The sequence below is a fragment of the Scleropages formosus genome, chromosome 8, assembly GCF_900964775.1.
Source record: "Scleropages formosus chromosome 8, fSclFor1.1, whole genome shotgun sequence".
NCBI lineage: Eukaryota > Metazoa > Chordata > Actinopteri > Osteoglossiformes > Osteoglossidae > Scleropages > Scleropages formosus.
The window spans coordinates 17,912,717-17,929,607 of record NC_041813.1 but is presented as its reverse complement, the minus strand read 5'-3'; the positions used below and the strand labels follow the sequence as shown (position 1 = coordinate 17,929,607).

The 16,891-nt window shown below is 40.1% G+C and overlaps 1 protein-coding gene across 3 annotated transcripts in view; it reads right to left on the bottom strand.

Moving 5' to 3' along the window:
• Positions 1-14,659, bottom strand: part of spop (speckle type BTB/POZ protein) — a 64,789-nt gene extending 50,130 nt beyond the window's left edge. For 2 of the 3 annotated variants that reach the window (XM_018757226.1, XM_018757228.1), the window contains exon 1: positions 14,591-14,654. The gene's annotated coding sequence lies outside the window, so the exon portion shown is untranslated. Of the gene's footprint in view, positions 1-14,590 lie in introns of all 3 variants that reach the window. The other variant, XM_018757227.1, reaches the window with a different exon arrangement.
• Between the last annotated feature and the right edge of the window lie 2,232 nt (positions 14,660-16,891).

Genomic DNA, 16,891 nt, shown 5'->3' with positions numbered 1-16,891 from the left:
GTCATTTGCTTATGCAAATGCACAGTGGAAATCTCAGTGTGGCGCTTTAAATGGCACTTATTTGTATATGAAAGCCAGATAAAAGTGGTATAACAACTAAGCAAAAGGACTTCCCCTCAAGAATAGCAGTGTGCATCTCGTTTCTCCCAGTAATGACAATAAAGAAAAATCGTGGTAACCATCAAGCCCAAAGTAGTATTCAATCTCCAATCCAATGGATACTTTGTAGTGTTATCAGCCCACACACCTTATTCACCGCGGTGACTTACACTGCTAGATACACTACTTACAATTGGTCACTCATCCGTACATCAGTGGAACACACTGTCTCTGCATCACCTGTCGCACCACCCAGGCACTGTGAGACAGCAGCACTACTCGCTGTGCCACCGTGCCACACTCACTGTTCCCTCCTGAGTCTTTCTCTCCATGTCACAGGCAGCTTGCAGTCTCCTCCTTGTCATTCCTGTCTTACATTCACTCTTTCCCTCCCACTCCATCTACAGAAACCCCGTATTCCATCAGCACAGGTGGAAAGTCAGCACTTTTTCGCCTCAAGAACAAAACCAGCAAGACTGAAGTTCATTTTTATTGCTCAGCCTTGGATTGTATCGGTGGAATGTGCAGTGACAGGAGAGACAGAGCTGTTGATATGTGATTTGTAGGTGAATTACTTTCACTATCCATCATAATGACCATTTACTAACAGAGGAGTCCACGGGTTTGCTTAGCACAAGCTGTGCCAGAAGTAAAATCTTTAGTATACGCCCACCAAGCTATTTGAAATGAACCAAACAAACAAAACAATAAAGAAAAGAGATAGTCTGGTCTAAATTACAATTTATTCATTTCCGCTTGGGAAAATTAGCCTAGTTTTCTGCCCCCTTGATATTCCTGCTTTCCGAAATGTTTACTCCCCCTAGAGTTACGTGTGTAGCGCCCTGATCAGGGCCATTTGTGAAAGCCACCTAACCCAATTGAACACATACATCCTTCAGCATACACATTTCACCCAAGCACCACCTAGAAACAAATATATTTTGCAATGTTCCAGTGAAGGAATACACATTTGTGTTTTGGGGGTTGTCCTTGGCCGGTGAGTTTTCATTCCACCTCCAAAGTCTAAACCGGTTCACAATACTGACAAGGACTGAATTAGTAACACAAAAACAAAAACAACAACCAGAATAAAATCAGGACTCTTATTACCATTAGTCAGCTTTACTATATCATAGCAGGTATGTCCCTCATGCACATCAAATAGAGTAATCTCCTAATACGGAAAACTCTAAACACAGCTAAAATTAAAAGGCGTGCAAAACCTACCAAAAAAATAATCTACTGCAGATTCAGTGTATGCACAAAATACACACACACAGTGCATTCAGAAAGTTTACACCCGTTGACTTTTCTTCACTTTTTTTAATGTTGCAGCCTAATGCTAAAATTGTTTAAATTCATATATATGTGTATATTTATGAATTCATGATTCATATATATGTAGAAGCTTAATTTCTGCAGTAGAGCTACAATATATTTTAGCATTTTCTGTAATGGTATGGAGTGTCGATTCATTAATTACTGTTGCATGCACAACGAAAAACTCATTTCTTTCTAAGTGCTTCATAACATGCAACTTCTGTTCTAGCCTCTCGCTTACATTTTCCACATCGAAAAACAGAAGGCATGTTTAAACTCATACCGGCAAACTGTTGACCTCTAAGAGTCAAATTCAAAAAATAAACAAAATGCTTGTACACATCATGTCAAATAAACACTGATTAAATCAAGCACATGACTGAGAATCCCCCACCTCTGACTTGAGTTTTCATCCATAATTTTCAGAATGGAACTGCGTTATTCTCAAATCGCAATTACCTAATTAACTAAACTGTATTATTACGAGCAAACCTGTTAATGTAATACTGTAATATTACTGTATTATTACCAGCAGAAACGCAAATGGAACAACATAACAGTCACATGGAAAATAGAAATATCATTGCAAGTTAGAGTATGTCATATTTTCTTTGGTGTTACTTCCACACTAAAAATATATACTTTTTTTTTTTTTTCCAGAGCCTAGATGGATGATTTCAGGATTTGCCAAAAGGAGAAAAATCTGTCATTATTTTTCAGAAATTGTTACAGCGTGGCAGTGGCTGACTTGGTGGGAAAAAGAGCTCCCAAGTGACTAGGTAAGACCAAAAACAAGTCAACCTTGCAGTGGCGACATAGCTATAGATGTAAGACATAAAATGACAAAAGCAAAGAGCCTAAATCTTGCAATCTGCACTAAGTCCGAAATTTAACCTGGTCAGGATGCAGAGACTACTTGGAAAAAAGGAGGATGAAAAGCACCTCTCTGTTGCTAATCCAAGAGGTAATCAACCAGTTTTCATCGCTACTACAGGTTTATTTATTGGGCTGATTTGAGTGGTACAGCCATGTTAGGTTCAGCACATAAAGCAGCATAAGTCGCTGCCAAATACCACACACAAACTTAGTCACTGAACTCATTAGATCACTAGGGTGGCAACACATGCAAATACAATAGAACTACTGTTAGTAACATGTCCTGAAAGAAAGGAATGCTTTCGAAAAAGGTACTGCAACAAAAAAAAAAAAAAAAGAAAAAAAAAATCTATTAAAGGAGAATATAGGATGAGGCAACAGTAAACCTGAAATAAAATCTTAGTAAAAGGTAAAGAGTGAAACTATTTTGAAGGCGAAACCATTAATGACATGGGAAAAACAAAAGGAAACATGGGGCAAACCGAAAGAAAGGACATTTAAACCAAAAAGCCTCTTAAAGCACCAAAATACTGCACTATCAATCTCACCTCTCTTATGGTGCAACTTCACACACGACCAAGATCTTCTCTTCCTGAAGACAAGAGCACTGCAGCCCACAGTAACCCAACACTCAATCGCAGTAAGATCAGAGGTTTCATAGACCGTTCACCAGGCACCATAGCCTCTCTGTCGCTGGAGTACAGAGATGTAACGGTGTTCACGACAGACGAGCACAACTGCTATACAACAAAAACAAGAGAGGAAGATGAAAGGAAAAAAAAAAAATAAGGAGGAATACAATGCAGCAAGAGGAATCATTTATAACATGGGGGAGACAAACTCACATCATGGCCAGAAGCAGCAATACAAATAATAGCTGAAGAACCAGAGATCTGACTATAAGACTGTAGGTTGAAGCACGAAGACAATTTACAGCTCAGTAACTGGGTGAAATTGTGGCTATGTAAGCTACTGAACTGCTTGTACAAAATAATGCACTACACTAAAATGCTACACCCTTGAGAAAGGTACTTAACCTGGATTGTTTTAGTAAGTATCCTGCCGTGCTTCTGGGTAAAACTGTTAGCTATGCAAGTTCCTGGTCTGCTAGGTATTGCGTAGTGTACCGTATCGTTATAAATGCTAGGTTAGAATTATTACATGAGGGCAGCTGTGAAAAGTGTCACAAAAACTTTCCACAAAAGTCTCATAAGCGACTTCAAGCACATCACTCCTCTTGCCGAAGAGAGAATTGAGTGGATTTTCTTGACTTTGTTAGGCATGTCACACGCGTACAACAACTATAACTCGCACACAGGACATGTAAGGGTTAGAAGCTGAAATACACGCAATCAAACATCTTCAGCCATGACCTTCTCAGCATATTCTGCCCAACCAACATCTCACATTTTTCACCCCGTTCCAGCACTTCCTCTTAATCAGGCCTGACAGCTGAAGAAACGAGCAGCAGGCTGACAACAATGTAAGAAACCTGCCATGGAGAAGTTACTCGACAACCCCCTGAAGAAAAAAAACACCACCTCTCCGAATCACCAAGAAATTTAGTTCTCTCTCTGTTCCTCACTAACAAGAATGGGTTGGTAAGCATTAGGTTAACTGCAAAAACCAGACTGAGACCTTTGCCACCAGCTGTGTGGGTGAGGGGACACATCAGGGAGGGGGTCTGCAACATAAAAAGACATAGTGAAGTATAGTGGCTCTTACATCTTTGACTGCAGAATTTCAGCTGCTAACCTTTTCAATAACAAGGGAAATAAATGAATACAGCAGAAAGAAAAATAAGGAAAAGAACAGGAGGAAGAATACCACTTGAAATACAATGATTCTGATGCAAATCAGATGTAACAAGTGTGGAATTATTTATACCTCGGTTCACTAATACACTACAACTGTTCGGGTAAATAACCCTTGCAAGTGAGGCACAGTAAAAACCCGAGGTGACCCAGTGGAGCCAGTGCTCCGCTCACGAGGTGCAGAGCTCAAACGGAAGTGACCCCTGAAGCAGTGCACAGACTGCGCACACACAGCGAGTGAGCGCGTGCCTTGCCTAATGAATATTCATCAACCCCCAGTACAATATGCAAGGAAATAAAGCAATATCCAAAGAATCTCAATTTGTTTGTGCCTGCCGGGACCTTGAGAATGTAGAAAAAAAGGGACGGAGAGAAAGCACTGGGAAACAGAAAGGGCTAACATTTCCAATCCATTATGACTTTTGCATTTCCACCAGAGAGGACACCCAGATCCTCTCATCTATTCACCTTGAGACTCTCAATTCTTCACTGCTGGGGATTATGTCCACCATTTGACAAATACACATTGCAGTGACACGCTAATTCTGGCCTGGGAGGACAGGTGACGCAACTCACAAATAATAAATTTTAAGAAGTTGCTTACGAGTGCAGCTGGAACAAGACATGCACTGCTGCAGTAACAAAGACCTGTCCTATATGTCTGTTCATGGCTCAGTGTGTTAGAAACACCAGACAAACAAGTGATCACCGAATACTGATGCAAAAGGACTTTAATCAACCAAGTAAATGTTGTTTCATTACAGTAGATTACAAACACTCCACGGGTATTTTCCAGATGGAACAAAATTATTTAAATACAGAAAAACACCACATTAGCAAATAACAGAAAAAGCTGAATTAGTTCTGAACAGAATTATTCAAGATTTCGGCAAACGGGTGAAGCAGTAGGGTGAAAATTCTTGGTGCAAATAAATAAGAGCGCAGGACTGCAAAGTCATACTTGCAAGCGATTCACAGCGGTGTGTATTAGTCATCCACACCATCACAAACCACTTACCAGGACGGGATAACAGAACCACATGCACACTGGTTTGTTTCGATTCACATCACCCTTTACGCTTGGAAACAGCAAGAGGCCCCAATTAACGCTGCATTAAATAAGAATGTCATTAAAGACCGACGGAAAAGGTAGTGTCAGTAAGCAAACCTGTAAAATGGGTGTCAAGAATATATTTCAGAATAATGCAGCGATTACAAATGGTTAAAAAAAGTTCAAGCACTGAACTTCTGTTCTCTCACTTGAAACAAAGTCCAATGCAAAGAAGCCAACTATTATTTCACACAGGTCTCGCAGCACTCAAAATCCACATTCACACAGTTAAAATACTGAAACGTTCATTTTGAAGACCATACTCCAGTAAACTGAAAGGCTCCTGCTTTCCCTCACACGTGGATAAACGGGAGGACCAGCTGGATGTTCAAATTTTTAGGTATTTGTTACAGAGGGAGGCCACAGCTCCAGTGGTCTTCTTCAAAGAAGGGTTCGCAAAAGTGACTTACAGGACAAAGTTCTGACCAAAGCTCAGGGTCATAACAGCGTCAGGGATAAACTTCTGGGTTGGTAGCAATCAGGGCACCAGAAAAAGGTTATGTAGGACTGATAAATTATTCAGTACAATATTGCTCTAAAGCCCAGGACCCCTTTATCAGAGGGAGAATAACAGAAATTATTAGCATAAAACTGTTACCAAACTTATTTCAGGCACTGCACACACTGCACCTCCAAAGCATTATAATGCAGCGTTTTTAATTGACTACATAAATAGCTCTTTTTAATTAAATAACCAAGTGAACACTAGGGACAATAAATGCTTATGCTTTCTTACATATATTGTACTCCCCCAGAAAGTATTTTGATAGTTTGTAAGAGGCTCAGAGATAAAATCATACCCAAATCAACAATTGGGCCAACTCATAATATTTTTTGCAGCTAATTTTTATTTTAAACTATTACATGCAAAGGAAGGTATAATATACTAATTAGAAGTCATTTTCAGAAAACTGCAATGTCTTGTGTGTTTGTTGTGTGAGAGAACTAAATTTACTCTGTTCCTCACTAACAGGATTAGGTTAACTGCAAAAACCATACTGAGACATTAGATTTATTAAAGTCCACCTACATAGCTGGGTATTACTGGAATAACAGCGTTGTTTAAGGGGGAAAATGGTGCTGCTGCACTAGGGATTTGAACCTGATCGTGATTGTATTCATGAGAAAGTGCTGCTGCGTCCGAGGGAACAATAATTGCTACGTACAACATATGCTGTCCACCTACACTTCAGAACTGCTTCCATTTAAATGAACTGTTCATGAAAATGTCCTAGGCATATAAACATTCAAATATTTTATTTTATTTTATTTTATTTTATTTTAGGGGGGTGCGGTGGCGCAGTGGGTTGGAGCAGGTCCTGCTCTCCAGTGGGTCTGGGGTTCGAGTCCCGCTTGGGGTGCCTTGCGACGGACTGGCGTCCCGTCCTGGGTGTGTCCCCTCCCCCTCCGGCCTTACGCCCTGTGTTACCGGGTAGGCTCCGGTTCCCCGCGACCCCGTATGGGACGAGCGGTTCTGAAAATGTGTGTGTGTATTTTATTTTAGTATTTCATAAACTGCTGAGTCAGGATTTCCCCTACCACTGGTTACAGAGATACACATCATTTCAGGCTCTACCCCAGTAGTCCACGTAGACCCTAAATTAACAGTGGTTATATAAAGTTCGATTAAGAAGAAAAACTAGTGGAGTGATGATGACACTGAAAAATACCCCAACATGCAGAAAAATTTCGCATGGTAGTTTATATCACCTTCGTGCCCATTTCCACCATCACACAAAGTCTAGTTTGCATGTTCTGCCTTTGAGTTTGTGATCACAGAGGACTGGATTAGCTCTTCACCGATAGCCCATGCAACCAGACCTCCAATCCTTTTAAAAGTTGCTTCTCACTCACAATGCAGAGAAAACTTGCAACCATTGATAACAAGACTTGGTTTACACCTCCAACATTTTCATATTGCTACAATGAATTTCCATGCAATTCTGTGTTAGTGTTGTAAGCTTTACCTAACGTAATATGACTTTTTGACTACATAAGGAACTTCTGCAAGTTGAAAATTTACATTTATCCAACACCATCCCCCCCCTCCAAAAAAAACACTTTTTTATTTCTACTACAGAACACTGTCAAAGCTGTAACAACAACAAAAAAGAAAAAAATTGTTTAAAAGGTGCAATTTTGGAACTCTCTGAATGCCAACTTAGAGGAACATTCACCCTTTTCTATCAGATCCTATCTCTCTGCCAAACAAACACTCTGCAGTGATGCTGAGAGGGCAGGTCTGAAGGTAAACAAGGCAAGCAGACTTCTTCCCCAGGTTCCCTTTAATATTTTTTTTGGATGGGGACAATGGGGCTGTTGTGATATGACAAATCCTCCTCAGAAGATACCTAGGAAAATAACTGAAGCCACACAAAAAAAATTTAATTTTTACCTTCCATTTCACTCTTATGAGAGCATACAAATTATCCAAAAAAAGAGCTATTTTGAAGTTGGTTTGGTTGCCAAAAAAGGTCTGATCAAACAACACTGAGGTGTACTGAAATTCCTGGAACAGCCAATTCTAAATTCATTTACCAGTGTCACCAATTAACTTTGGTAAATTACTATCTGTACTTCCCAAATGTACTGCAGAAGTTTCCGGCTTCAGAAGCAAAGGAGGGATGACGTGCTGGAGTCCAGGTCATAATTAACAGAAGGTCAGGCCAATTGTAGTTTTGTCTCAGAACATTACAGATTTTTTAACGAATGGAGCGAGTCGGAGTAGAAACTTAAAAAACGATAATTAGAACTATGACCAAGATCAATACAACTATTCACACTGGACCTCTCGCAGAGCAATTTCATATTCTTCTTTCAATTCCTCTTCCCCCCCCAAAAAACTCAATTTCTGAAAGGTATGAACTATTGATTCCACACCCTGATTCCCAACACCCCTCCCACAAAGTAAGCATTTTGCTCACTGCTGGGTATTACTGGGACCCATCAAGGCCTGTCACTATTTGCCAGACTCTTCCCTACAACAACAACTTTTGGGCAGCAAGGTGACTGAATCTTGCTACTAAGAGCTGAAATTTAAGCATCTCACGATTCTCTGTAACTTTATGCTTGGCATGTTCGATTAAAAAAGTTATTGTGCAGTTAATGTCTTGTGCAGTCAGTGATTGTACACCTCTATGACTACCATTTTTTTGACCATGTTCTCTAAGTGTACTTTAGTGACTGCACACATTAAGTACTTTTTCATTTAAATGCTCATCTTTGACCAAAACTGTGCGGCTTACCAATATTACCAACACCAGTCTGCCGCAAGGCACCCCAAGCAGGACTCGAACCCCAGACCTACCCGTGGCACCAACGCACGCCCCTTACAGCACACACAAGACAAAATAGGAACTTTGGGTAGCAACTGCATTAACACAAGCCCTAGCTGTGCAGTGTAGTGACTCCTGTCCTCCATCAGTACACAATACAGTGCACCCACCTGCATACATGGGTACACACCTACAATGCTTTGGTCTTTAACAGGGCTATTTGTCCAATGCGTAAAAAAAATTAAGATACTTATACAAACAACAGTCCTTTGCTAATATCACTTTACTCATGAGTGAACTAACTATATTCACAGCAAGCTATGAGAAGTAAAATTTGGAACTCAGTCACATAAAAAAGCCATGGAGTTTACTCGTGGGCAGTTTAAAGTTATCCACGGCTCTGACACAGCAGTGATGCCTTTAAGGTGGACATAGTAAAACCTGAAGGAAAAAAACAGGATTGTACCTCATTAAAGAAGCATTTCAAACAGACAGACAATAGACAAATACATAGTATGTTCATCCATTTAATTGGATTGTTTTTAGGTCTTTTTCTGCCAGCTGTTGTTCTTCGACAAGACTTCACGGTCTCTGCGTGCCTCACATTTGCGTAATCCCAATGGAGCAGAAATGCCGCTGTGATTGAAATCGACTCGGGTCAGGCTCGTTTTAATCACCATTGTCATTCACATTCAATTGGAAGCCCAGGTCAGCAGAAGGCAATGCCACAGGGAATTGGAAACCCGTCTTCCATATTCATTATGCTTTCTGAACCACTACTGGTGGGGAATTAATGGCACAATGTTTCCAATGGCAAAAGTAAAAAGTCAGAACATATCTAGCAAGAAGGTTATTCCCACTATGGGCCTGGAGAACAGGATGATATTTTGTGTGGTGTAAATGCTCATTTATTTAGTATCGCTATCCCTTCTGTCTCATCACCCATCTCAAGCCATGGTAAGGTCTAGCAGTCAGTTCAATATCTGAGCTCTTATGTTGTTCAGTCATCAAGGAAATGCATGATTCAGTTCTCCAGGCATGCACAACAAGTTACACAGTGTGGACAAGCCATCTTTTTCAATCCCTATCTCCTTATGTCTGTCCTTCATCAACTGCATTCCTTGCAAACACCCCCAAAGTAAAGGATGACCTTTTCATACAGTCTCATATCATGCCAATTTTAAAGCACCCCTGGCCCTTCCTATCCATTTATTGTCCAGCATTTTGTCCCACCTCTCCAGTATCATGTTCTGCAAAGGCAGAAATTGTCATCCATGGTGTGAAGCCTACCAGGAGGGCACCAGCAATGAATTTCAGGTCTTAACTGTGACAGCTTTACGACGCCCTCACTTCCTTTGAACTTAATCGATGTCAGATTCCATTTATTCCCCTCTTCGATTTGCTTTCTTTACTTTACTTTCCCCCCATCTGTCACGGGAGCGACAGTTTATGGAGAATGGTCCTTGTAAATGACCCTCTGAGTTTAGATTCTGCTACATGTGGGTTTCACCAGATACAAAGTAAGAGGAAAAACAGAGCCACTTGACTGCTCCTTAGCAGTGGTGGCATAGTTCCCAAATTTTTTAAAGCATTTAAAAAAATAAAGTAACTTAAGTGGTCATACTGACGGTACTAATGCACATTTCATATGTGAAAGGCTGGTGACTTTTTTTTAATCATACTTGAGCATTCTCTAAATGTAAATGTTTATCGAAATGTTAAAAAATACTGGATTTCTTCCTGAAAATGTTTAAAACTATTACATTTTTACTGTTAAAGTCATGTCATTCATATGGAATCCATGGATGCAGTCAACCAGTTTCTTTCTGCCACTGCATCCTCTGCAGGCATACAGTATCTTTTTAGCAGATATAGACTTGTCCAGTCTAAACTTAGGAACAGGCTCCACACAGAAAACATGACAAAACTTGTGTTAGAATCCTTGTCGTTATTAATTGAATTCATCCATTCATTTTATTTAAATAGTTTGTGCTGATACTTTCCTACAATTTAAAGCTGTTTAAGTGCTTCTTGAAATGTTACCCAATAAACACAAGACCTGATGAAAAATATACACAAAAATAGTCACTAAACTTGATTTAAAGTTTTTTTAATCATTTGATTTAAAACAGCATGATATATGTTGACCAATCCTTTATGAATGTAAATTACAAAATAAAAATTATGCAAGTGCCACCACTATCACATATATAAACTGCTTGACTTTATCTGACCATATGATATTACCCATGTGTTTTTTACAACTTAAATACCCTTCCTAATGCATTTATATCCCATCTAGGCATTATATTCTCAAGGTCATGCATTTGTTGCTTGAGCTATTTCAATCTACAAGAAAGTGCATAAAAGTAAAATCTGTACTTTCATACATGAAAACTTCTCACTACTTGCATTTCTTATTTTTCAAAAAGCTCCCCAAGAGATAGAAGAACTTTGGTTTACTCTTAGTTGTATCCAGTTTTTTTTTTTTAAATATCTCTAATTTATAATCATTATGTTCATGAACCATGCATGATTAATTTGTGAACACGTTTGTTGCCTGGTGATATGGCCATGCATTTTTCCTGTTCCTAAAAATTAAAAATACCACAAAAACCAAGTTGTTACATTTGGACAAAGCGGGAACACAACATCAGATTTAAAATAAATAAATAAATCCCATATTTCTTGGTGTTTTTCAATAACAGAAGCATTGAAGAAACCAAGAAGTAAAAATGAGGAAGGAAAATGTTAACAGCAATGTATGCAAAAGCTTTGCACTCTCCATCACCCTAAAAGCCCTGTGTTTGGTGCACAGTTGCAGTTGCCTTTTAGCCTTCTGACTTACTGTCAACAACATGAAAGTAAGACAGATTAATGATTTTCTGTTCTGCAAATCTGTCATTTGTTTTCAGGACACAACTGCAATACTTGTAACCTTCACAAAATACTAGCTTCCCCACAAAACACAACCGATCAATACTCCTACTGACAGATGGATTACAAATTGTATACAATTACAAATCAAAACCAATACTGCCAACATATCATGAAAAAAATACTAGTCAATGTTACTATGTGACATATGTGGGCTTGTAACCTTCTACTTTAATCTTCAGTTCCATGACCACTATGGTGCATTTTTCATGATTCAGCAAACTGAAAAGAAAATAATTCTACTGTTTAACACAGCAATACATACATATCACACAAAGAACTATGGCTAACCAAAATAGTGTGGCACTGACACGGGTTCTACAGTAACAGTACAAAATACAAAAAACTTCTCAAAATGTTTCCAGTGCCTTTTCTGCAAGAAAAATATTGAAAAAAATACTGAAAAATACAAAAGTGTGATGAAATATGACACACACACACACCATTAACAGGAAGAGAATCTTCACTAAACAATTTAAGGCAGCCTTCAATTAAATGAAGACAACACAAGTATTTGCCATGCACTGTCTCAATACCAATGTGTGTGTATTATACAGTAAAGAGTAAAACAGAGCACAAGCACTCATTTGGTGCTGCCTCTCCTTTAAGAAAAAATACTGGAATATTTACTTTTTTGATGTTTATGCCTAATATTTTCCTTATCTCCTTAGGCTATGTAAAAACAGAACCCATCCATTCATCCATCTATCCACAATAACCACTCATACAATAAAAAGTAACACTGGTCCAGAGTCTACCCTACGAACAGATGGAGTCAGAATACAGAATGGATGGGATACCAGTCCATCACAGAACCATCACAAACATTTATTCACTGTCATATACAAAGAAGGCAATTTAGTGTCTTTGGGCTGTGAGAGAATACCAGAGTACCAGATGAAAACCTACAAAAACACAAAAATTACATGCAAAAATGCTAAGACTGAGTCACATTTAAACCTGCTGCAAGGCACCAATGCAGAGCCACACTCCTTTGAAAACACAATCGTTACATATATATTTTAAAATAACTTTCAATATATACTCCAACAACAGCAAGTTATTTTCTCAGAACGTTATATTTAGTTAACTGATGTTTTCATGCAAGGCAACATATAATGTTAAGTTTTGTATTCTAAGGCACTTAAATGGTTTTTGGCCAGAAATCAATGTTTCTTTGCCCCACTAATGAGCACTTTGATTGAGGGACACCTCACAGAAACATAGAGGAAGCTGAAAGAGCCTTTGAGCTCTGCCAAATTAAACACCGAAGCTAAAAAATCCACTGAAGCTAATGGCAACAGATAAGGACCAGTATCAGTGTGACCTCATGAAGCTCATACCATCCATTGCACTCTAAAACTCATGTTTACTTCATGTCACATATAGTGCAGACATCAATTTTATTAGATTCCTTCTTTGTTTAATGCATCAAGGGAAACTATACAAAAATCTTATAATGTAATGTTATTACAGCAAATATCATACCTTAATTACCACACAAACCCCTTGTAGTTGAAACAAACACCAGAGGCCAGACTTTTTGTTTCCAATTTTTTTCAGTTAATCATAAACTCCAGAATGCCACTATCTAGAACTCTAGGAAATACTACAATTTAAACTTAAAATGTGTTAATCTTCTTGAAACAACAGCCTAATTTAAGAATTTGTGCACTGACCAACCAAGGGGGGGAGGAAGAAAAAAAAAAAAAACTTGTCTCTGGAACAGAAAGAATCACAGAACCAAAGATCAACTGCATTCCAGCAACAGTTCTCATTGAATTCTGCTGGATCACACAACCAGACAAAATTTGTCCTCAATACTGGTGGTAAAACACTTTTTGTACTATTGCTTCAGCCTTAGATTAAGCATTAACAGAATGAGCCCCTGGGCAAAAGACCTTAAGATGGCAAATTAACCAGAATTAAAATGTAATATTGAGAGTCTAAGACTGACAAAAACCACTGAAGTAACAACATTCTCCAATGTGAAAAATGAACTGGAGTAAATATGCCACACACTGATCCACCACTGCCGCGGCCTGGATGACATAACACCTAGTGCAGCAAACCAACGCAAAGAGGACCAAATAAAAGCTAGAGCTTTATCCTCATTACTTTCATCATACTTTATTTAGCTAACTCCTTTGTGCAAGGCAACTTACAATGTTAGATAATCAACTTCAAAATATTTAACCCAGCCCAGGGTATTGTTACTGGATTAATTCAAGGTAAGTACCTTGATCATTGGTACGACAGCAGGAGCAGGATTTGAATCCACAACCTCCAGATTGCAAGATGACAACCCTAACAAACATGTACCTGCTTGCCCGCTACTCTTCATTCTTTTGGTAAAATAACGGATGACCTCCACTGAAATATACACAGGTGTCAATGGACTCGCCATACCTGCCGTGACGCACTACGCAGCTGACGCTAGTGACGGTAAGGCCTGGCCAGCGTGGGGTCCCACCTCATCCTGCAATGCAGCAGCCCGGGGAGCCCGGCTATCTGTGGAGCTCCCTATCTGGCAGCGCGCGCCCCTGCAGCGCGACACTGCGCATGAGAACCCTCGACATGGGCGCCTATTTGGCAGGATACCTAACCGGCTGCGAAAGCGCATGCGCCGAACCGTTCGCCAATTCATTTCAATTAGGCTCACTATTTGGCAAGGAATATCCCTTTCACTGTGTGGCACGGACCCATTATTTATCAACAAAATAAAATTGCAAAAAAAAACCCCAAAGTCTTTTTCAAACATTGCCGCTCTACTGAGATTTCCGTTACTGGAAAGATGATTAGCATGCGAAAACCATAGACTTATATATACATACTGACTTAGCAGCCTGGCTAAGTTAACGTCGATGTTCCTTAAGATTCACCACGCATTTTTTTTATATTTCATAAAGTGTAAAAATAAAACCATATTGTCTCAAATGACAAATTACACAATCGGGTAATATCTTCACTTCAGGGATACTGATGTTCATGACGACGACTCACGACAGACTCTGACTCAGAACCCATTATGAAAACCACTTTAAATCACTTAATTTATCTATAAACATGTAACATAACACTTGACCGCTCCGTTAACACGGATGTCATAATCTTCCGTTTTATCAACCTTTTGCAACGTTTTTTATTTTAAACCTCACCTTTTATAGTATCTGCACGTCGGCCCGGTCGGATTATGGTAAAAGATGCCGCTTCACATCCGGGTTACAGCATGACGTTGAGCTTCTGCTGCGCATGCGCCTAAAGGAATTTAGTCCCGCCCTGAAAAAGGTCACCTGTCAGCACAATATAACTCACAAATGCATTATGTTGCTAACAAGTTCATTATTTAACTGTAGAAAATGTAAAAACGCAAGGAAATAAAAATAAATCTTGCGAAATTTAATTTCTTCAAATCCCAAATGGTATATTGCTGCTTTAACTTTGATAAAATTATCCTTCTAGATGTATCAGTTCAAACAAACCATTTTTGAGAGACACTGACTAACTAACACACAGAAGAAAAACCAAAAATTACCTCTTCTACAGAAATAAATGATCAATTTACATGTTATGAGCAAGTTGTAGTTGCCAATAACTTAGTCTCAATTTTATTGTTTACCTGGTCAACTAAACTGCATCTGTTACTTCCCAGGTGGAGAACAAGCTTCTTTTTGGTAACCGTTTTATAACCGGAAATCACCTTAAACCAAATACTGTTTCAATGCCCTCGCACGGCTAATGCGATGCACAGATATTGCAGAACTCTCATCCCCACTGCGCTAGCGTTTTAATTGAATTATAAATAAATAAGCGTGTTGTGGAGAGAAAAAGGGGGTGCTCTTTGGGGACCAGACGCGGGAGAAGAGAGGCGGTTTAATTACAGCGTCGACGCCATCCTCCCCCATACGCGCACAGCCAGGAGGAGGCCTTGACGTGTGAACGTGCCGCTGTCTCTGTGCATAAGCATCTCAGCACATGATGTAGGCACCGTTTAGCATAAAGTCGGGTTTTACAGAGGCGAAAAGCAGCTCTCGCAGCTCCCTCGCTTCTTTGTCCGATATTATTATGATCATTGTTATTATTAAGTTTTAATTTTTGCTCCGGATAATATGGCTTACATGTGTTACTTTTGACACGCAAATGATTTCCACGATCCAGTAATTAATTGCTACACATAAAACAGACCCTCAGAAGCAATAAATATAGAGATTATGGAGAACGGGACGCAGAAGTGAGAGAAGAGAGTCCCGTGAGGAGGCGGTTATCTGGAAACCATCTGGAAGTAATGAATAAGTCATATTTAATGGATATCCTGTAATTTTAAATTAAAGAAACTGCTCTATAGCAGTAAGCGTTGTTAATCCAGGATGGGTCTCGGTTTACACCTTCTGGTTCCAGAGCAAGGCTCTACACTTGAAGGAGATCATTTAAAAGACACATGTCTAATATTAGTATAATAATGTGCTCGAAAACAAGAGGCTAGGAGCTCTGAAGGTAGGGACCCGGCTAAGTGGCTAGCATGTCTAAACGCGCACAGTGCGCTGCACCACTAGCAGGCCTGCAGCGCATGCGGCTCGGTCCCTTTCAGCACTGTGACTGTAATTACTTCAGGGATGTCAGACGAAGGCACAGCTAATAAAGGCTGATGGGGGAGTATTGAATTTGCACTTCAATTAGAGTGTTTATAGAGTGTGGATTACAGGCAGGACTCTGGAGTCGCCACTCACTCAATTACAGCATCGCAGGATGCGTGGGTGTTTTCGGGGGATGGGTTCCAGTGCCGGTGCCGAGAGATCGGAACAAAGGAAAATACATATCTTTGTAACATATGTACACGTCAATTCATCCATCCATTGTCAGTAACTGCTGGTCTCATGAAAAGTCGTTGTCATCCAGAGCCTATCCCGGAAGCCCAGGGTGTGAGGCAGGGGACACCCTGGACAGGACACCAGTCCATCGTAGGGTAGCTACTCCTACAAGTCATTCACCTATAGACATACACAAAGAGCAATGCACAATCACTGATTCATCTGAAACACATGCCTTTGGATTGTGGGAGGAAACCAGAGCACCAAGAGGAATCCCATACAAACACAGGGAGAGTATGTAAACTCCACATAAGCTGAGCAGCACACGGACACGCACACTAGCTGAAACCGCTCGTCCCAAGCGGGGTCGCGGCGAACCGGAGCCTAATCCGGCAACACAGGGCACAACGCTGGAGGGGACACACCCAGGACGGGACGCCAGTCCGTCGCAAGGCACCCCGAGTGGGACTCGAGCCCCAGACCCGCCAGAGAGCAGGACCCAGCCAAGCCCGCTACACCACCGTGCCCCCCAGCTGAGTAGCGTTAAAACCCAAATCCAAATCCAAACCCACGGCCCAGGAGCTGTGAGGCAGCAGCGCTACCTGCCGGGCCCCTATAACACCCTGTCTATACACAAATATATATAAAAGC